This window comes from Rattus norvegicus, chromosome 18 (assembly GCF_036323735.1).
Source record: "Rattus norvegicus strain BN/NHsdMcwi chromosome 18, GRCr8, whole genome shotgun sequence".
NCBI lineage: Eukaryota > Metazoa > Chordata > Mammalia > Rodentia > Muridae > Rattus > Rattus norvegicus.
Window position 1 is genome coordinate 50667480 of NC_086036.1, and position 21832 is coordinate 50689311.

At 41.4% G+C, this 21832-nt stretch overlaps 1 long non-coding RNA gene across 1 annotated transcript in view; it reads left to right on the top strand.

Annotated features, from left to right (window-relative positions):
• Nucleotides 1–21769, top strand: part of LOC108348794 (uncharacterized) — an 80604-nt gene extending 58835 nt beyond the window's left edge. The window contains exons 3-5 of the long non-coding RNA XR_005496361.2: nt 1632–1699; nt 11533–11700; nt 21437–21769. This is a non-coding gene — a long non-coding RNA (uncharacterized LOC108348794). The remainder of the gene's footprint in view (nt 1–1631; nt 1700–11532; nt 11701–21436) is intronic.
• Nucleotides 21770–21832: the final 63 nt, after the last annotated feature.

Genomic DNA, 21832 nt, shown 5'->3' on the forward strand with positions numbered 1-21832 from the left:
AGCGCTTGCCTAGCAACCGCAAGGTCCTGGGTTCGGTCCCCAGCTCCGAAAAAAAAAAAAAAAAGAATCCTTCGTTCTCTTGCAGAGGACCTAGTTTTGTTCTTAGCACCCATATGATGGCTCTTAGCCATTCATAAATCTAGTTCAATGCATTCTTCTGACTTCTGTTGACACCAGGCATAGGTACATGGTATGCACACATGAAATACAAATAAATAAGAATAAAAAGTAAAAAATAAAAATGAAATACGGGCATTTTATCTATCTACTTTACAAAGTTGACACAGACCTAGACATTCCTAGGAATGTGAACCTCAGTTGAGGGATTGACTCTATCAGACTGGTCAGTGAGTCGATAAGCAGTGTCACCCCTGGGCATATGGGTCCGAGGATATCTGAAGAAAAGTAGCTAAACCTAACCGAAGTCTGAAAACCAGCCAGTGTTGTGTTTTATAAAGAAACAAGGAGAGAAGGAAATATTTGGTGGAGGTGGGGTAAGGTGTGTGTAGGGGAAGGGAGTGCTTCTGCCCACGCTGAGGTATTCCTCCCTGCCCCCCACCTCCAATCCATCCTTCCCACTCCAGCCCCAACAGACCAGCCACATGATGGTATAGTATAGAATAGAGTTTATTCAGGGCATAGGGAGGGGAGCTGAGGGATTAGACAGAGAAAGGCAGAATGAGAGAATAGAGCAGTAGAGGCCAGCTATGAGATAGTGGCAGAAGAGGCGGGAGGGAAATGGGGAGAATTGGGGAGCAAGAACAAGAGAAAGAGCAAGAGAGGGAGGAGCGGGTGAGCAGCCCCTTTCATAATGAGCCAGGCACACCTAGATATTGCCAGGTAACTGAGGGGCAGGTCCTAGACAAAATGCCAATGCGACATGTCTCCAATGTCTCTGCTTCCCTTTCTGCTCCCAGTTCTTGCCTTAACTTCCCTTCATGGTGGAATATAAGTTGTAAGATGAAATAAACCCTCTCCTCCCCATGTTGCTTTTGGTTATGGCATTTATCACAGCAACAGAAAAGCAAACTGGAGCACCTTATACTTATAAATGAGGTATTCCCCCTGGGCTGTGGTGGGTCACACCTTTATTTTCCCAGCACTCCGGAGGTAAAGGCAGGTGGAGCTCTGAGTTCAAGGCCAGCATGGCCTACAGAGTGAGTTCCAGGACAGTCTGTACAACACAGAGAAACCGTGTGTGTGTGTGTGTGTGTGTGTGTGTGTGTGTGTGTGTGTGTGTGTGTGTGATGTACAAATTTATGCTCGTCACAGCAGACTTCAAGAGATCAGCTTCTTGGGTTGATATGTTACTAGTAACTTTGGCATATTTCAGTAGGCTTTTATTATATTTTTTCTTGGAAAAATGTACCCTTTATGTGCATATATTTGAGGGGAAGCAGATTTCTGCATGTTTCCTTTCAACTCTGAATTCTATTCATGAGATTTCTAAGCAAAATGTGGAGGAAAAAAGTGGGCTACCATACTGGTTGTTATGGAACTTTTGGTCTTTAAAAGAATTGGTTTTCTTGGTACATGACTGTCAGCTAAACAAATAAGTGTTCTTTGAAAAGTCTGCTTTTAAGTGCTAATGGAAGTATTGATTTTTCACCTTTATCTCTTTTTTTCACCAGAAAATTCCTATTTAACCTCCCCCCCATCTCCACTCTGAGTCCTGCTCTATTAAGTGTCAGTTTCACAGGTAAGGGGCAAAGCCATGGTGACTAAGCAGGTGTCAGGCCAATTGCAGAAACAGAGGAAAGACTTAACTAATGGCACAGGTCTTCTGAGTCAATGGACCCTGTCTCTTCTAATTTCATTATCAATTCACCACAAGAACCTGACACAGTCAGACATTAAGTCAAATTTAAAAGCTTAAAGACAAGCATGAGGAGAGATCCAATTTCAGAGTCAGGTAAAAACATCATAATTCAGAGTAAATCTTTATTATTGATTTATAGCCACAGACTGTTGTCCAAAGGTTTCCTCTTTAAATTAAGAATGCTAATGATTTTGCATCCTGAAATAATCCAAAAGCTGTAGATAGTAGAGGTCGGGATTGAGCGTGCTACTTCAACCACAAAGGGCCAATAAGTGGATACTGGGTTTGTTTCCTCAACAACTGGCCAGCACCTTGAGAATCCCTTGGTTTTAAGGGGCTGGGATTTGTGATGGAATATACTGTTTGCTGAGGCTCCCCCAATGACATCCAAATACAATGACTTTCTTATGAACAGATTGATTGAGAGTACAAGTTCTGGACTATGTAATTTGAAGACTGGAAAAGGCAACATAGATCCTAGGCAAGGCATGCTGGGAAGCCTGGGTCCAGGTAAAGTGCTGATCTGTTCTAGAAAAAAAACAAAAAACAAAACAAAAAAAAACCAACAACAACAAAAAAAAAAAAAACAAAAACCAAACAAACAAAAAAACCCAAAAAAACCCAGCAGTTGCCAGGAAACTTTTCCTCCCTGGGGAATCTCAAATAAATGTTACTAGGAAGTTGCTGTGACGTGGTTTTACTACTGAGTAGAGTTATCTTATGTAGGTATTTATGAGTGTATTCAGCTCCCAAATCACTTCTGTGATATCAGAGAGTAGGAGGTTTTCTTTCTACCATCAAGCAAGTAGTTCTGTGGTGGCAGATGCCTGTGGGGTGTCCCCTAATGCAAATAGTTCTGACACTGAGCACCTGAACACAGCCTCAGAAACCCATCCAACAGATTGTACCTTAAGTTTGAGGTGTCAACCATAATTGTTTTATCTCTACATCTGGTTGGATTTCTGTGAGATATTCCATAATGCTCTCAAAGAGCAGTTCGAAGAATGGAGTGAAAGACATTTACTAGTTTACTATAGAGCACAGGACAAAGAGATAGACAGGCTGAGGAAAGAGAGGAGAACTACAGAAAGTTCTCTCCTTCAGGACTGCCCCATCCTTATACTAGACTTCAGTTCCTCAAAGGTTCTTGAGCTCTGTATTTTTGGATCCTTGACTAAAGTGTGGATGACCAGGCTGAAATGAAGCTGGTTAAAAGGGCTATAATCTAATTCGAATAGAGCTAAATGAGAAGCTCAGAAGGGCCAGATTCTTGTAGGCCCTGTGGAGCATTGCTTCCTCCTGGGCTTGAGCCAAGCCCTGCTTCTGAGATAAAGATCTTATCACTGAGAATTTGTGGACATCTAGGAGATGCAGCCAGGCAGGAAGTCCAAGACAGAAAGGCAAGGGAAGAGTTGATCTTTGATAACATGGCCAGGAGAAGAGAAGATTTAGCCAATATGGCCTGCCATACTGAGGGAGAATGAGCCAGGAACTATGGTCAAAAAACAACTACAGCAAAATTCTACATAATTACAAAATCTACATAATTGTACAATTGTACAGTTCTACATAATTGTAATATCATTGTTCCTTGGGGATTATAGGGGGAACTTTCTCTGTGTATCTGACACACGAAGGGATTTGTCAGGTGAGTTACATACAGTTTAAAATGCATCCTGTGTGAAGCACTTTAGCACTGCTCTGCTGACACATGGTCTGTTTCATTCTTGTGAAATGACTGTTAGGTTGGACTGAATTTCCGTTGTGGTTCCTTCAAACCACAACCAGCTATGAAAGATAGAGTACGGGTTATTCCCTTCTGAAAATAATGTCTACCATTTGAATGGTAGACATTTTTGACACTGTAATATCTTTAACTTGCTGACCCTTAGGGCTATAAAGTTAAGAAAGAACAAGGCCTCTGTTATCTCACAAGAGGCTTCTGAAAGTGCTCCCATACCCTCATGGTGCATAGTCACATTAAGGTACATAGCATAGTGCCACTCTAGTCTCTGTCCTTAAGACCTCTATACCAGATAATGACAAGCAGAGACACTCCCAAAGAGCTACACCAGGGTTTCTACCAGTGTCTTGTTGATAACAAGGAAAAGATTTCCACAGAAAAGGCTCAGGTTCCATTGGAGACAGATGGCAGTATTACAGTCATCGAGCATTTGCCGCTAGTCTCAGCTCCTAGCTAGCTATTCAATCAGGAGGAGCAGGAACAAGCTAAACCTCATATTGAACAGTATGCTGTCATCAGTAAATTACATGGAATTTTCAATCGGTCAAAAGAAGGTGTGTATGAAGATGATCTTGCACAACTGTAGTAATAGAAGAGTTCTAATGTATGGTAGAGTTTCTATTAGTTCAATGAAGCACCATGTTGGGGATGAAAGGATTTATCTCATTCATACTTCCTTGTTGCTGTTTATCATCAAAGGAAGTCAAGACAAGAGCTCAAACAGGGCAGGAAGCTGGAGGCAAGAGCTGAGGCAGAGGCCATGGAGGGGTGCAGCTTACTTGTTCTCCCTGGCTTGCTCAGCACTACCAGGCCAGGAATGGCACCACCTACCTTTAGCTGGCTCCTCCCACACTGATCACTAATTGAAAAAATGCCTTACAGAGGGTTCTCATGGAGGCATTTTCTCAGCTGAGGCTCCTTCCTTGATTGATGACTCTAACTTGTGTCAAGTTGACACATAAAACCAGCCAGTACATAGCAACAGGGCAGGTAAAGAGGTTGAGCTGTAACAGTAGATGTGTCAGCAACACATTTTCAATGTAGGGATTTTTAGTTTACAAAGGCCCTCCTGAGGTCTAATCTCATTGGAACTCTTGCAGTGAGGTATAGCTAAGACAAAATAGTTTAACAATAACAAAAAAAAGCTTACAACCTTGAACTTGAGGGAACTACCTAGATTTGATTTCATTATTCAGTTACTCATGGTGTACCATTGTGCCGCATCCAAGAAACCAGGGCTTGAACACCATGAAATCGGTAAAGCTTACATTTCTAATACTCCCGAGTGTAAGAAGATCAATAGCTTATTCTAGATCTATTTATACTTCTTCCTGAAAGAGCCTGATTTGATCCTGATATGAGGGATCTACCACAGCCTTAATACTTCAAGGATAGCTGACTCCTGCATGGCTAGCAGATCCTCTCCTCTCATCAAATATGGACCAAAAGCACTATGGTAATGAGGACCATTATGACTCTCTTGTGACTGAGGGGGGAAAAAAACCTTTGTCCTAATCTAACACTGACCCATGAGTGAAAGAATGGAGACCTGACTCAATGTATTGAGCTCAGTATCCAACAATGCTCTCACCCTCCCTCTGTCGAGCCCCCTGATATACAAGCCAATAAATCTACTCTTTGAGCAATTTGGAGCTGAATTTTCTGTTACTTGAAACTGAAATCCATCTAGATAATCCATCTTCTTTAAGTCTAAACCTCTCATTCAAGATCTTAATTCATCCTGAAATTTTAGGTATCTTTTATTAGCTTCTTGACCTTGCCATTCTTTATCCTATTTTTTTAAGCTTTATGACCCTCCGATAGCTTAGTACCTATTAATTTGCCATTTAAAAAAAGATCATTTCTCTACTCTTGATCTATAGCAAACTGGCTTTCAGGAGCACCGAAGTGTGTGTATAACATGTATACCCCAGCTCTTGTTTGACAAAAAGACAGGAAGCTTTGTACAGTCACTCACTCTGAAAATCCAGCTGTCTGTAGGAGATACTGCTAATGTTCCATTTCTTTTTAAGTCCAGTTTATAGGAGCTCAAAGGAAGGAATCAATTTCTTCTTCTGTCTTATGTCTCAGAGTTCTTTCATATGCAACCAGTTAGGTCTTACAAAAAGCTGCCGAGGAGGGTTTGTTTGTTTGTTGACTTACTTACTTATCTTTTTATTACAGTTGAGACATCCAAAGCTTTTTCTTAGGGCCATTCATGCCTATCTAAGAGCTAAAGCCATCAGAGCCATACTTAACCCTAAATCTGTACTCCTGGTAACTTGTTAGGACTTTTGTAGTCCTGTTAGGTAGTGACCTTGGCAAGCAGCTGGTAGCCTTCACAGCTTCTGGCTTTGAGGGTTTGTGGCTTCAATCTTTCCAGATCCTCTTGGGAGGACAATGCCCAGATGCCTCCGATCATCAGGCCTGTAGTAAACACAAGATCACTGAATGAATAGCTGCTTCCCATCACTATTTCCCTGGTTTGATCCCCCTGCCATACTTGGGTGGTCTTTGTGGTCAATGTGTGGAAGGAATTATAGCCGTGGTTATAGCTTCCAATGTTGTATATCTTTGAAATGTATTAGATTGTTCACACTTACCCACAGTCTTGTTTTGGTACTTTGTATATCTTTGTTTTTTCTCCCAAGTAATCCATCCCCACTCTTACTGGAAAGTGTCACAATGCCAAGGAAAACACATCGATAGTACTCTTTGACATGTCAAACTTGGGGTATGTGATGGCTATTCCTGGTTGTCAACTTGACTACATCTGGAATGAACTACAATTCAGACATAGAGAACACACCTGTGGCCCAGATCTTGAGGCTGGAAAACACAGGTTTCTGACCTGGATCTTGACATGGAGATCTTAAGGCATAGTGGCCATGAAAACCCTGACTAATGCAGGATATAAAGAACTACCCTGCTTTGTCTTAATACTTCTCAAAATTATATTTACAGGACAAGATCTTCATCAATCCCAGTTGATCCAACCCAAAAGTACAGTTCAATTCTTTAGAATTGGCACATGCAATAGGTCATTCTTGTTATTGATGTAACTATTTGTGGGAAGCTGGTAGAATTTGTGGTGTAGCTCAATTGGTAGAATGCTTGCCTAGCATGCATGTGGCCCTGGGTTCTTTGAGCAGTACTACATAAACTGGGAGTGGTGGTATATGTCTCTAATTGCAGCATTCAGAAAGGAAAGGCAGGGCAATAAAAGTTCAAGGTCATTCCTGACTGTATTGTTTGAGGCCAGCCTGGACTTCGAGACATCCTGCCTCAAGGAAAGACCTATCCAAGTTATCAAGTTATCATGGTTAACATAAGTTGGGGGGAAAGAGGGAAAGAAGTAGATACCCACATTTATTTGATGTTGCTTGTACGTCAGAATTTTCAGGCTTATGACTTAGTTTGCTCAGTGCAGTGATCGTGCAGTGCAGAGCAGTGGAGCACCGATTTCCCTGATTTTCATATTGACAAGTAGCATAATGATGCTCAGATAAATTGAGCTGTGCTTCTGCTTGTGAGTAAGTAGAGCCTAGAACCTGGTCGTGCACCAGTTTCTGCACATGCATTGAATCTGGAAAACAACTGCGAGTGTGCCATAGTTCTGTGAGAGGCCACAAATCTAAATTCAAAATGCCATTGGGGCCAGACACCTTCAAGTATGCAGGGGAGAAGCGGGCTTGCATATTTTGACTAGTGGAGGTGCTTGGTGTTCCTTCCTTGGCTTGTGGCATCATAGCTCAGAACCCAGTGTTTTTCTTCACAGAATGTTCCCTATGGATCCTGATGTCTACTTCTTTGTCTCCAAGAATATTCAGTAGATCAATATCAACTCTAATCTAGTAAGATCTCACAGTAGTTTCTTAGTTATAATTGATGAGTCTTACTATGGATTAGATAATATAGCCAGACTGGCTACTTCATGGGTTCTTCTTTCTTTTATCCTTCTCCATCCCCTTTTCACCCCCCACCCCAACATTAGATAGGAGAGAAAGGGGGATAGAGGGGAATGGAGCCAACATTATCATTAGACTATTAATGTTGATTAGGGAGTCAAGTTTCTCCAGGCAAATTTGATCCTCACTGTCAGGATATCTAATTTATTCTTGTTCTTCTTTCTCTGAGCATGACTATTTAACAAACTGAGACCAACATCAACCAACAACATCAATAGCCCACCACCACTACCGTTGCCACCTCTCTGAGCACCAACATTTATATATCCTCTGAAAAGTCCCCAGAATTCCAAACGTCACACAACTTCAGAAACTAGGTGTAGCTGGTAAAATCATGCCCCTCCTAGAGATAAACCATGGTCAGCTGCTGTGGGCTGAAGCAGCCCCAAATCTCATACTTGCGGTTAAAACAAAAACATATTCTTATAACATTTCTTTCTTTTTTAAAGAAGCCCAAAATTATCACTACAAGATAACATTCTAAGGTTTATGATAGACACTGACTTCCAGAGGATACTACACATTCCTCTACAGAAGACAGGGACATTTTGCATATGTCTATGTGGGGCCACATGGTTAAGTGGCACCAATTCCTCCTAATCATAATTTCAGAAATGGCCCTTGAGGATTCAAAGTACTGGTCTTTTTTCTTTTCTTTTTTTTTTTTTTTCAGAGCTGGGACCGAACCCAGGGCCTTGTGCTCGCTAGGCAAGCGCTCTACCACTGAGCTAAATCCCCAACCCCCAAGTACTGGGCTTTGCACAGAGTCCTAAGACTTAAAATGGCTATGGGAAAGAGAGTGAAAGAAAATGGTAATTAATGTGGCTCTTGTTGCAGCTTTCCACCTTGCCAGTTTGGCAACACAGAAGTGAAAAAAAATTCCAATGAGCGCTTTCATCATGGGTAATAAAGCAGGAGAAATGTATCCTCCACACTGTGGTCCTTTGAAAGAAAATGGCTTTCCTTTAGGTTCACAGAAAGCGGCACTATGTGATGTGGCATTGTTGGAAGAAGTGTGCCACCAGGGGCAGGCTTTGAGATCTCGGGTGCTCAAGCCAGGCTGGTGACTCACTTCCTGCTTCCTGAGGATGCAGATGGAGAACTCTCAGTTTCTCCTCCAGCACTGTGTCTGCCTGTGTGCCACCATGCTTCCTGCCATGATGATAATGGACTAATCCTCTGAACTGTTACCCAGCCCCAATGAAATGGTTTTTCATAAGTATTGGATGGTCTTGGTTTTTATTTACAGCACTAACTTATTAAGACAGGTTAACTTTTCAAGGGAGCAGTGACAGAGACAACAATGGGGCAACGAGATGGAAGAGTTTCAGGAGTTCAGAGACAGAATAAGGTATCTAGTTGTTGTAGCGAGCAGCAGATTCTTGGGTGCTCTGAGGCATGTAAGAAGGGCATAAATAAAGACCAGGAATTACTTTTTTGGCTGTTTGCCTTTACCTGAAAACCAAGTTTAAATGTTTAAGTCTTACCGATGGATTTATAAATGTTATAAACACACTATATAGAAGTCAGTGAAATTTTCTGGCTATTCTGCTAAAGGTCTTCTCATTTTTTTGGTTCTTTTTTTTTTTTTTTCCGGAGCTGGGGACCGAACCCAGGGCCTTGCGCTTCCTAGGCAAGCGCTCTACCACTGAGCTAAATCCCCAACCCCAGGTCTTCTCATTTTTAAAGTATTGCCCTAATCAGGGAAGAAAACAATGATTCAAATACATGAAGGAGAGATCAAAGGAAGGTCAGAAATGGAGGAAGGGGCAAGGCATCTACCCACTACCTAATGACAAGCATGGGCCAGAAATCAGATAACAGGGAAATCAGATTTACAATGGTGAATTAAATCTAAATTTAAAAGTCGACCTTGGCTTCTCTGTGAGATGTGTTTTCTTTGGCCTCTCCACAAACTGGTCTTGGTACACTGCAGTCTTTTGCAGTTTTTCACCACAGAATGCCAAGGTCCTACAGTGGGGCATCCATTGTTAAAATGGGTGACAGTTTTCAGGCTAAAATAATGAACGCTTGCCAATGCTGCTGACATCTAGCACTCAGACGCCCCAGAAGTCTGGACTAGATGCATAGTTATGGAGGCTGGACAACAAGGGGAGAAATGGGATGCTGTTGACCATGGATGCAAAGTTTGTTAGATCAGTAAAGTAAGCTAGGGGATCTGCCCTGAAACACGGCTGTGTCAATAGTGCTGCGTTGTACATTCAAAAGAAGAGTAGATTCCATAAGTCTAATGAAAAGAAAGAATAGGTCATTGAGCTTATTGGATATGATGATGCTAATTAGCTTGATTTGACCACACCATCCTGTATCTATATGCCAACTTATACATTATTCCCCACGAAATATACAATTGTGACCTGTCAATCAAAATTAATACTATTGATATTTTTCAAGTCTTTAGTTACCTTAAAAAGCCCCTTTTAAAAGAGCAAATGAGGAAATACACACACACATCAAAAGACTTATGAGCTGAAAGAGAAAATGTATTCCCCCTTCTTTACCATTGCTTGCCAATAGAGAGAAAAGAATATTAATTAAAACTTTGATTTCATAATGAGAGGTCTCCCCTGTCCTCTGCTTTCACATCTATAACTCAGATCTGAATTTTTTTTCTCCCCTCAAGTTAGTGGAGGACTTTTCAGAGTCTTGAAAAGTCCTCAGTGTTTAGAAGTTGGCACTGAATTATGTTCGTTACAGGAAATTTTACACTTGAAAGATGGGGAAGTTTTTTCTTTTCTTTCTTACTCATTTTCAAACATAATCTTGGCAGAAGGTTTATGAAAAAGAGAAACAAAATGTCAGGAACACTTACAAAGGAACAGTACAACAGAGAGGCCAGGTGCCAGGAGCAGAATGAATGGCTATTGTCCTAGGGATGGTGGCCTCCGCTAGAGTGGTGTGCAGTGATACTGAGTGCCCTTCATGGACACAAAACCCATGTCTGCCAAGCTGAAGTGGGAAGGTAGCCTCTCCCCTTCTCTACTCGAACCTGGGAGGTACTCGCAGAGAAGTTGTTAGAGTAAGTGGGAGAGCAAAGGCCTAGCTTCCCAAATCGCCTTCTTCCCTGGGAAGCTTCATGGAAACCTAGTAAGAGTCTGTGTGGATGCTCTGGATCTGCCCATTCTAAGCAACCGCAGATGTTTTCTCTTGGCACAGATAATGAGGATCTAAGATTAAATGTTAACGTTTAATAATTAATACCGTTCAGGCTCTCAATCCCTTCTGTTGAAAGTTGGCACTGTGGCACAACCAGTGGTGTGCTGGCATTCTGTAATACTCAATGTTCACATTCCCAGGCTCTTGTAATATCACATTTGAGATAAATACACTTTGAGCTCTTTTTGGGATGTCATAATCATATTTTTCAAAAACTGGACCAGATGTTGGAATCTGCTAATATATAGTTAGTGTCATATCTATACTTTATAAAGTTGTTGATATCTTTCAAAGAGACTAGTAATGTGCTCTCTTTAATATTTTCTGGAATCATTATCATTCTTATTGTTAGGTCAATTTGGGAATTGAATCCAGGGCTTTGTACATAGTAGGAGGTCTCTCTACCACTGTTCTATGTGCCTCTAATTCCTCCGCCAAGGTAATTATAACTAAAATTTCCATCTATGAAATGTTAACATTTGGGGAATCTGAACAAGTCTTTATGTGAGTCTGACTTTTTCAGCTTCTCTGTAATTCTGAAATTAGGTCATGAAAAACACTCTTAAAATTTTACTATACGGGGGCTGGAGAGACGGCTCAGCGGTTAAGAGCACTGACTGCTCTTCCAGAGGTCCTGAGTTCAAATCCCAGCCACCACATGGTGGCTCACAACCATCTGTAATGGGATCTGATGCCCTCTTCTGGTGTGTCTGAAGACAGCTACAGTGTACTCACATGCATAAAATAAATAAATAAATCTTTAAAAAAAAATTTTACTATACATATCCAAACTTGTTTTATATGTTCTTTTAAAATATGCCAAGGACTGAGGATACAACTCGGCGGTCAAGTGTGCACACAAGACTCTTGGTTAAATCCCTGTCATTGTAAAACAACAACAACACTTGATATAGAACAAGAGAGCCCTCCATACCACCTACAGAAGCATTGACTAAAGGAAATCTGCCTCCAGACACAGAAGCAGAAAACAGGTAGGTTAAAGGCCCCTCCCACCTTCCACCCCCTCCCCATCACCACCACCTCAGGACCAGAGAGTATCAATTCTGTGTATTGTGTAGCTAACAAGGTCACAGGCTGTTCAGCTGCCGGAGCAAACCTGATTAAGACCGTGATAATCTTTTGAAAGACTGTAATTCATCTCCATTCGAGGGACATTACCTTAGCATTTCAGCCATCTCAGGGAGCAAGGTTAACAAATATTCAGTGATGAATTTTTGAAGGCCGTAGTCCAGTCTTGTTCTCTTTAGTCCCTTTAAAGGAATGTCAAAAGGCAACTGAATAAAAATGGCTGAATCTGTGCAGACTCACGCAATAGCTGCTGTCTGAGGAAGCAGTTTATGATTCAGACAGTCCCCACCTTTGCTTACGTAATTTCTGGTTTGCTTTAGATTGAAGACAAGCTGTTCCATTGCTCACACAGGAGAATTTGCCACAGATGCTTTAACTTACTCGAGATAAGAAACCCTGAGACAGTAGATCCTTGGAGAGGGGGCTTTACTTCTGCACTTCTGTGGTATCCCGATACTCTCATGAAGGGCCTGCATAATTGATCATCTCCCTAAATTCATCTGAGGTTAATGTGGATCTTAATAGCTACAAATGGCTTTGAAACTTATTTTTAAGAAAAGGGGGATAAAAGGAATTGAAATAATCAAACACCGTTTTGGAGCTAGGGGATCTGCTTATAAATAGGTCACTCGCTGAGTTCCCCCAGGAAATTGTTTGTTGTATACTTCTGTGTATGTGTGTGTGTGTGTGTGTGTGTGTGTGTGTGTGTGTGTGTGTGTGCGCGTGCATGTGTGTGTGTGTATATATGCATATACACACATATGGTATATAATGTGTACTCATGTGCACTCATCTCAAAGATGACAATCTATAGTCATGGGAAAATGGAGAATGCAGCACCAATTCACACTGAGTGCATGGAGAACTGAACTGGGGAAATATTCTCTGAATGGATGTACCTTCCACTGTTGTCATTGGTGCAAATCTTTGTTGAGTGATGTTGTGGAATCCTGCCTGGCCATTCATTCCATTGACTGAGTCTTCCTTCCTATGTTGGGACCAGTTTCTTTTTTTTTTTTTTTTTTTCCGGAGCTGGGGACTGAACCCAGGGCCTTGTGCTTGCTAGGCAAGCGCTCTACCACTGAGCCAAATCCCCAACCCCGGGACCAGTTTCTTTAAGGTGGACTATTGCTATGATGTAAATAACCAATGGCTAAACAAAACAAAACAAAAACAAAAAACCTCATGGCTTGGGGATTTAGCTCAGTGGTAGAGCGCTTGCCTAGGAAGCACAAGATCCTGGGTTCGGTCCCCAGCTCCGAAAGAAAAAAAAAAAAGAAAAGAAAAACAAAAAACCTCAGTAACTCTTCTTTTCCAGCAGCATAAAGTGGGAATGGGATCAAGGAGGGGTTGCTAAAAGGCCTTGCCATTGTCTTTACAGTTAGAATGTCCAGAGCGACTAGCACATACTATATCATGTAATCTTTCCACACTTACATTGGGGAATATTAAAGAAAGAGTATGGTTAGCATAGGGTAAGAGAAATACAACTTAATTATTAATATAGAAACTATATCATGCATGCACCTTTCCTTTTTTGTTTTCTTTCTCCTTTTTTTAAAAAGTAAAGCTATGTATGAAACCTACATAATTGTGATAAGATCTCGTAGCATAAGAAACCAGTATACTCTGGCTTGTTTGATGGTATGATATGGTGTTAAAGATGAAGTATGGCTAAGATAGGCATAGAAACATTAACAAATATTTAGACTCTTAGGCTGACAAATTTAAAGCTTGGATTTGCAAAATAATAAATGGTTAAATACTTAAAATGGTCATTCACAACGCAAGACAGTGTGATCAGTTATACAAGGCAAGCTTATAGTTCTGCGATGGTAGTAGTAGCGTTTTGCCAGTATTCATTCGACTTTACACTTTAGAAAGGTGAATTACTACGATGCAAATCATAGCTCAGTATACTTGACCTTTAGAAAAGATTGCAAGCTTGTCAATACATTCCTATGACTATATTATTTACAGATATTACCAGAAGCAAACATGTAAGTCCTTCTTGCGATGTTAAGTCGTGGCCAGGTTGAATTATATCCCTAGCCTGCAGTAAGGAGAGGGAGTTCATCTCTTTTACTTAGTTGTTTTATTTTGTCAACTTGACGTTAGTGAGAGTCTTCTAACGAGAGGGAACCTCAAAAGAGAATATTGGCTTGCAGGCAACACTGTGGGGGTGTTTCTTGACTGATGGTTGATTAGGGGAATACTCAGATAATTATGAGTGATGCCATCCCTGGAAAGGTGGACTTGGGGTTAAATTAAAAAAGCAAACCAAGCAACCTGGGCAAGCCAGGGGTACAGGGCAATAAGCAGCATTTCTTGGTAGACTCTGCTTCAGTTCTCACCTTGAAGTCTTGTCCTGAGATCTTACCTTGGCTTTCTGAATAATGAGATTGGGAAATGATGCCAAATAAGTCCTTTTCCTTTTCCTTTCCCTTTCCCTTTTCCCTTTCCCTTCCCTTCCCTTCCCTTCCCTTCCTTTCCCTGTTTGCTTGGGCCATGGACTTTATCACAGCAGTGGAAAGCAAGCTAGAATTCTAAGTATACAGTCTTAGTGCTTAACTGAGTTTCAGGCACTCAGTGGGACTCATTTGTGCTTGTTGATATAGCTTGTTGATATAGCTTGTTGATGACGGTCTCTTATTATTCCATGGGGCATAAGCCAATGGAAGCATTCGAGCGAGATCTATTTCCTTTAGCCAAAGTTGTCATGCAAGGCCAGCTGCTTTATAGGACCCTACAAGTTTTTATGGGTATTGGTGTTATTGTCATAGATTGGCCAGTCTCAGAGAGTTTGGACATTTTAGATTCACTTTCATTTTGAAAGTACCAGAAGAGATTCCCTAGAAACCCAAATTCTTTTGCATAACAACCATGAAATAATGACCTTTACAAAGTACAAGGACACTTCAACTTCTGCTAGGAAAAACCAAGGAGCAAAGCCAGCCCTCCTGGAAAAGCTTGCTTGTTCAAGCATTCTTTTTTGTTGTGAAGTGGATAATTGCTTTGGGGATTCTTTTCTTTTTCATTCAAACATAATTTTGGAGTTAATTATATTGCAAAACAAGGCTCCAAAATAACAACAAATCTGGTGTGGTAGCACACACCTGGAGTTCCAGCACTCAGAAGGGGCAGACAGGTCGATCAGAAGTTCTGGCCATATAATGGAATTCAGGGCTAGCCAGCCTGGACTACAGGAGACCTGGTCTCATGAAACAGTGAAACAATAGCAATGACAACATCTTACCATACCGGAAACCATGCTTTGATAGAGTGAGAGGTATTGTCCCTGAGTATCCATGAGTATCCATGGGGTTCAGGACTCCCTCTCATTTCTTACCATTACAGAGATGGACAGGTGCTTTAGGCTCTTGTATAACAGGCTCTATCTAGTGTTTACATATAAACTATACCTAGCTTCCTGTATACTTTAAATCATCTCTAGATTATTAATAAAGTATAAATAAATCATCTCCTTGTCTAGGGAATAACGGCAAGAGAACAATTGTATGAATTTGGTAGGAAGTCCGTTTTGTCGCTTGTTTGTTTGGGATTTTGTGTGCAGTTGAAGGATTCCTTGTAGAACTAGCGGCTGCTGAGGGGATGTGTGCACAGGCGAAAACCTCCTTTGAATCAGGGAAGTCCATTTACAATGTGTCACTTTCCTAGTTACTTCTATTATTAATTTTGAATTTATCTTGTTATACAAAACTCATTTGAGGAGATACTTCAGCCAACAGAAGATCATAAACATAATGGATGTTTTCCACTATTTATAGTTCAATATGCAAATGTAATAATGTTAGAACTCAGTCCTTAGACCATAATCACAAATAGGTTAAATTAGGCCATCATGTTTTCCAGGAAATTGGCTAAAGTTTGTTTTCATCTGTCAGTTATAATAAATATGTACAAGTACGAGGGAACACCACTGTCTTTTGTGATACTTAGCCAACTCAGAAATATTTTCATAAGTCTTAATTGCTCACCAAGTTTCTAAAATCATCCAATGTGACTTGAATAATTTTGATTTTTTTCCTCTGAAATATATGCCCTGATCTTTTTGTATAGTAGAAGTAAAAGCATTCTGATCTCTCTCTCTCTCTCTCTCTCTCTCTCTCAGAATGCTGATAGGGTTTTCCAGAGCCACAGTACTCACTAGTAATTTCTCCAGTGGGACAAATGTGGCCATTACATAAGCCAGAACAATTCCAACAAGCAGAAAAAATTATTGAAAGAACTACTTATTACATTTTTAGGATTGTGGCAAGTTAGTACTTAAATAGTCATTTATTTTAGAAATCAAAGTATGCAAACTTGTGATTAAATAAATCTTTATTAAAACAAGGAAAATACATCAACCCCCCCTACTTCCAGATTATTTCCTGTTACCTGTACTCTTGAGGTTATTTGAACATACTATATGATAAAAATATTAATTCCAATCGTTTACTCTATCATATCTTCCTACCTCCATGTTCAGAAGTTTCACCCTGGTAACCTGGAATTGATTATTGATAGGTCTCAGTTATTTTGGAATATCAGCAACACTACAACTCAGAAATGCCTATACCCATTCCCTAGTGACCCATCCTCCTCCAACAAGGTTCTAAAAGCATTTACAGGTCTATTTAACCCCTTTTTATGGAAAATAATTGGATTTTAAATTTTCTGAAATTATGTCTCTAATTCTGCTACAGTTTCAGTATAAAGTAGCCAGCAAATGCATTAGAGGCTTGACCTTGATACAAGCAATATTCAGAGGTGAGTTTTTAAAGGAGTGATCTGGTCATCTATCTGGCCCTGAGGATCCATAATTATGAACATTATTGGGAAGTGGTGAAAATACTAACAGGGAAAGTTTGATTGGAGGAGTTAGGTCACCAGAAGTACTCCTTTGAAGAACAGATACATCTTATCTCCATCTCTGATTCCCCTCTCATCAGTCCTGAAAGGGATGCTGTGAGTTGACCAAGAAATGAGTCTCTAAAATTAAGAGCTATAATAAGTTCTTCTTCCCTTAAATTGTCACAGAGATGCAAACGGCACAAAACAGGAGCATACACTCATTGGATCAGTAGCAGTGTTTCCTCTGAGCACTGTGCTGAGGCAAATGGACCCTGCAGAGTTCCTCAAAGAAGTGGTCAGTGCTCACCAAGCTCTCATGGACTGGAGAGGTAGGGAATGCTGTGTCAGGAATCATGCCGCAACTGTGAGCTTCAAGGCTGTAAAACAGACAAACAAACAAACAAGGGAACTTTGCATTTCTGAGCATCAGTTTCCCTGAGTATGGAGTGAGGGGAAGAAAGCTGAGTCTCCAGGGCTCTTGGGATGATTAGGATTCTGTGGTCGTCGTTATGTAGGACAGATATAGTTTCATTGAAGAAAAGAGATGAAGAACAGTTTTCCAAGAGGTAGGGTACCAAATGTAAATTTAAAAAGTCAAGTAGTCAATTAATTTAGTGCATGCGTGTGTGTGTGTGTGTGTGTGTGTGTGTGTGTGTGTGTGTGTGTGTGTGTTAGTTAGCATGAGGAAGTCAGAGGAAAATTTGTGGAAATTGTCCTTGAGACAAAGTTTTTACTAAAATATTGTCTTTGTCTTTGCAAAAATTTATATTAACAGGGCAGACTGGATTACATCCTGCAACCCAGCCTGTGAGCCTTTGGTTTAGAAGTCCCAGTAGGTATTTATGACCTATTTTGCCAGGCTTTGATTTGATAAGGGCGAATTGAGGATTTATTGTGGCTCACAGTTTCAATTTGTGGGAGTCAGTCCTCCCACCTTGGGGGGGTGGGGTGCTAAGATTGAAGTCAGGTCATCAGCCTTGGTACCAAGCACCCTTATCCATTCAGCTGTCTCACCAGCCTGTCAAAATGTACATTCTAATTAGAGGTTTTAGAGTAACTTCATAGAAGCTGTAGCATTTCCTTTTGACCTATTACCCAACTGTCAAACCACTAGGACACTCAGTAATTACTTCCTACCCCTGCTCTGACACCTCGTGCAACTGGACAGAATCACGCAGGCATTTAAAACCCTGTTCTCTGAAAATCCTTTAACCAAATGATGTCTTTGGGTTGCACATTGCTGGGATAAAAATTCAAGGAGAAACAGGAAGTCATGTTAAAATACCTGCCTGGCAGGTTTTCAGCAAGACTGAAAGGAGGTGAAAAGTTTCCAAACATTAATTAAAATGTCCATTTCTACTTCTTTTCTAAACTGTTGAGAAAATAGGATGCATCAAGCTTATTTCTGGTATTGCAAAATGTAAAAGTCTTTCATTTAACAATGCTATTAGGTCAGAAGTTATTGGCTCGTAATGACTTATGTGGCTTGAGAATGGAAGCAACATACTATTTTTCAGTGGAAAGAAGAAAGTTCACGTAGAAGCTGATTAAAATCCCCACAACCGTCATCAATGAAATCCTAAAGGGCAGAAGACAAGTGCTGCTGATGTTGGAAGCCTTTCGTATTGCAGACAAAGATGCAATTTTTAACAAATATCCACTCACATATATTCACAAACGCTGATCTTGTTGATAGTTTTATCTTTAAGCTTATACTCCCTTTCCTTTTGTTCTTTGTGTTCTGACACTATAATATTCTGATAATTGCTACCTATATTGTTAAGGTTGCTCCCCCTTCTGAGGATAGGGGAAATTAAATGATCCCCCAGAGCGAGACTTTGGAGACTAGATAGAGATCTGATGTTTTAAACTCCAGTCACCTTCATGCTCTTCATTTATCTGTGCTCATATGTGGTTTTCCTTCTTACTGAGTCAGAAACTGGCAGAGTGGGTCTTAAACGAAGGATACTCTTTGACCTCTGAACTGACTGCTCAGAGGTTGACTTGCGAACGAAAGTAATCCACTCTGCTCAGTTAATTTGAAAATTTCAGAAACAGAGGCATTATTTTAGTAAAACAGTGTCTCTCATTTGTATGTACTGGATTTGCACTGAAATTGTCTCCAAATTAGATCCAAGTGGGTGCCCTTGTTTTGCTTCGTTTGTGAACCCCGAAAGACCATCAAGGAGCCAATTCCGATGCCATCGCACTAGGGTTATTCATTTACAAGCCGGAGCTTGGGCTACGCCGCCATCTCTGGCGCAGCAGAATGGGAGGCTGAAGCCCCAAGCTCTCGGCCGGACAATGTTTTATAGAAAATGGTAAGCAATCGAGGGGGGTTCTAGCCTGGCACATATCTGACTGGGGGGCCACTATGGAGTTTTATTGACCTTTAACATAATTGACTGGTGCTGGGAGCCAAATCAGAAACTTAACTACCGTTTTCCTCCGGATTGGTGGTTGCTAGGAAGTGAAGTGTCAGGGGCAGGCTTGCAACCTGGAAGTGTTTTGAGTAACCCAGAAACTGGCGCTAGACAGTGACTGGTTGAGGAGTCTCCTAGAACTGGTGTTAGATGCCAGCTCGTTAGTTAATTCGAGTTCAGTCTTAGGTCAGGTTTTCTAAGAAGGAATCCGAACCCAAGATCTGGTCTCTTGCTATATATTTTCACTTTCTTGTAAGCCCCCCAAAAGCATCTGGCTTTGTTTGCCTTCGTCCCTGGATTGTTAACCATGTTTCAGGGATGTTCACAAAGCAGCTTGTGTGAGGAGAAGTTGAGACATCCTCAGCTGTAACATCATCCGGCTGTCTGTAAGAGAAAGCAACCTTGCAGTGCTCTAAGTCCTTAGTTTACTTCTTTGCATATTCAAATGAGCCTCATTCATCTTTACATATTCAAATGAGCCTCGTTCATCTTCCCTTGTATGCTTGGTCTTGTTCTTAGCGGTTCCTCTCCACAGGTTTCACGAGCACAGCACCCACCACGATGCCCAAGTACCCTCACTGTACAACTCCTAAGACTTGACTCATTTCCCATCCTCACTCACTATGTATATTTTTCCCTCTTTCTGTTTTTGACATAGGATCTCTGGCTGGAACTTGCAATGTAGACCAGGCTGGCTTCAAACTCAGAGATCCACCTGCATCTGCGTACCAAGTGCTGGGATTAAAGGCGCGTCCCCTGGTATCTGACTCCTTTTCCTTTAAAAAGAAAAAAAAAGTTGTGTGTGTGTTGTGTGTGCTGTGTGTATATGGGCATAAGTATGAGCCATTGTTGTTGGAAAAGCTCACCCCTAAGTCCACTTTCAGTTACTTAGGGACAGCAGGCCATGTCCTCATCAGTCTTGAAAATGCAACACACTTTTTCAGTCTCCATGAGTCTGGTGTTCTCTCTGTGTAGACACTCTTCTAAAGAGCCAGTAGCTTCTCATTTCCACCCTCTTTACCTTCCACCCTGGGTCAGAGTCAACCTCTAAGTACCCCTCTCGTCGAGTAATCCACTCACGTGAAACACCATGCAGGGTGTGCCTCTGCAGTGTTCCTTAGTCCCCATCTGCCAAGGAACTTTCTGCTGCTTAAATCATATCCATAGTGGGCTTGTGGAGACTGGAGGACAACTTTTAGAATTTGTTTACACATTTTACTGTTTGCCTGTGTGGAGGCAGACTCTTATCTCTGCAGCATACTCAAGGCTATCTGTCCCTTGACCTTCTAGGTCCTTGTTCTAGCTCTGCCCCCAAGTCTTGGTAGGAGTGCTGGAATTAGAGTGTCACAATATCCAGCCTTTAATGTGGATTCTTGGGACCACATCCGGGTTTCCAGACTTGGATGGCAGGTTCTGTGCCATCATCTTAGCCCCAGCCCCAGCCCCAGCCCCAGCCCCAGCCTTCTTTGGTCTCAATTCATGATTCCCCTGCTTCAGCCTCCCACGTACTGGAGTCATAGACCTAAGCCTCATGCCTGGTTCTGTACTGGCCTTCATCCGTAAAACAGTTTAAAATGGTTCCTATCTCGTAGGGTTGGTGCGGAAGCATAAATGAGTTAAGAGGTTCAGAAATGCGCCAGTTCATGGGAGGAGCGCAGTGCGTGGAGGAAGAGCCTTCATTAGCTCAGTGATTAGCTTGCATGAGAATCAGCTGGAAGCATGGCTAACACTCTGATTACTGGGCCCTGTCGCCCCCTAAGTTTCTGATTAAATAAGTCTAGATGTGGCCAAGTGCTGCTGCTGCCGCTGTTGCTAATTCTGGGATTGAGCGCGGCCTTCACTTAATGCTTTCAATGGCTGTGGCCTTGCTGGGAGAATGCTTTCTCATTTCTGTTTATAGATGATTGGTGTTGGCTGGGTGCAGCTCTCAGCCCGGGCAGAGCTGTCAAGAGTGGGAAGTCTGATTTCTCTTAACTCAAGCAGGCACAGAAGTTTCTGATTTATTTCTGGCTATAATCAATACCTCGAGGCAAGGGGGTGCTCTTAGCCAGCAGGAAGTCTAGAAGAGTAGAAAGACAGAAGCTTCTGTTCTAAATTCAGAAGCAATCTCTATTCCACTACAGGCATTCTCCGATATCCGGGGAGGTGGGGAGTGGGAGGGGACCGGTTCCAGGAACCGCCCCCATTTCTCTGGTGCCCACATCTGCTGATGTTCAAGTTCCTTCTACAAAACAGCAGTGTTTGTATACAATGCACACACATCCTCCCTGATACTTTAAATCACTTCTAAATTATTTAAATACCTTACACAATGCAAATACTGTATACACTGTTATCTCACTCCGTTGTATTTTGACAGAAAGAGTTCGGGCTTGTTCAACAGAGATGCGATTCTTCTTCTGAGTGTTTTCCATCTCTGCTGGCTTGAGTCTGTGCATGGCAAAGAAGGCAGCGCAGAGCTGAACACCGGCCTCCTGGACCCTTCAGTGCAACCCTCATGAAATGCTAAGAATTCGGGTAGAGAATGAAATGCTAATATTCAGTTAGAGACCCCACTTATTCTTGCATGGGAGGTGGATTTAATATAAATCATACTATATGCGTTAGAAGCAAGCAATTTTTTTGGGGGGGGTTCTCTTTATTGGACCAGGTTTGTGTTAAGTGAATGTGTTAAATGTTTAAATACCCAAAATTGTTTTCTGTCCTTTGTCCCTTTTGTAAATCATGCACTAATCCTAAAGTAGCATAGGAGAGG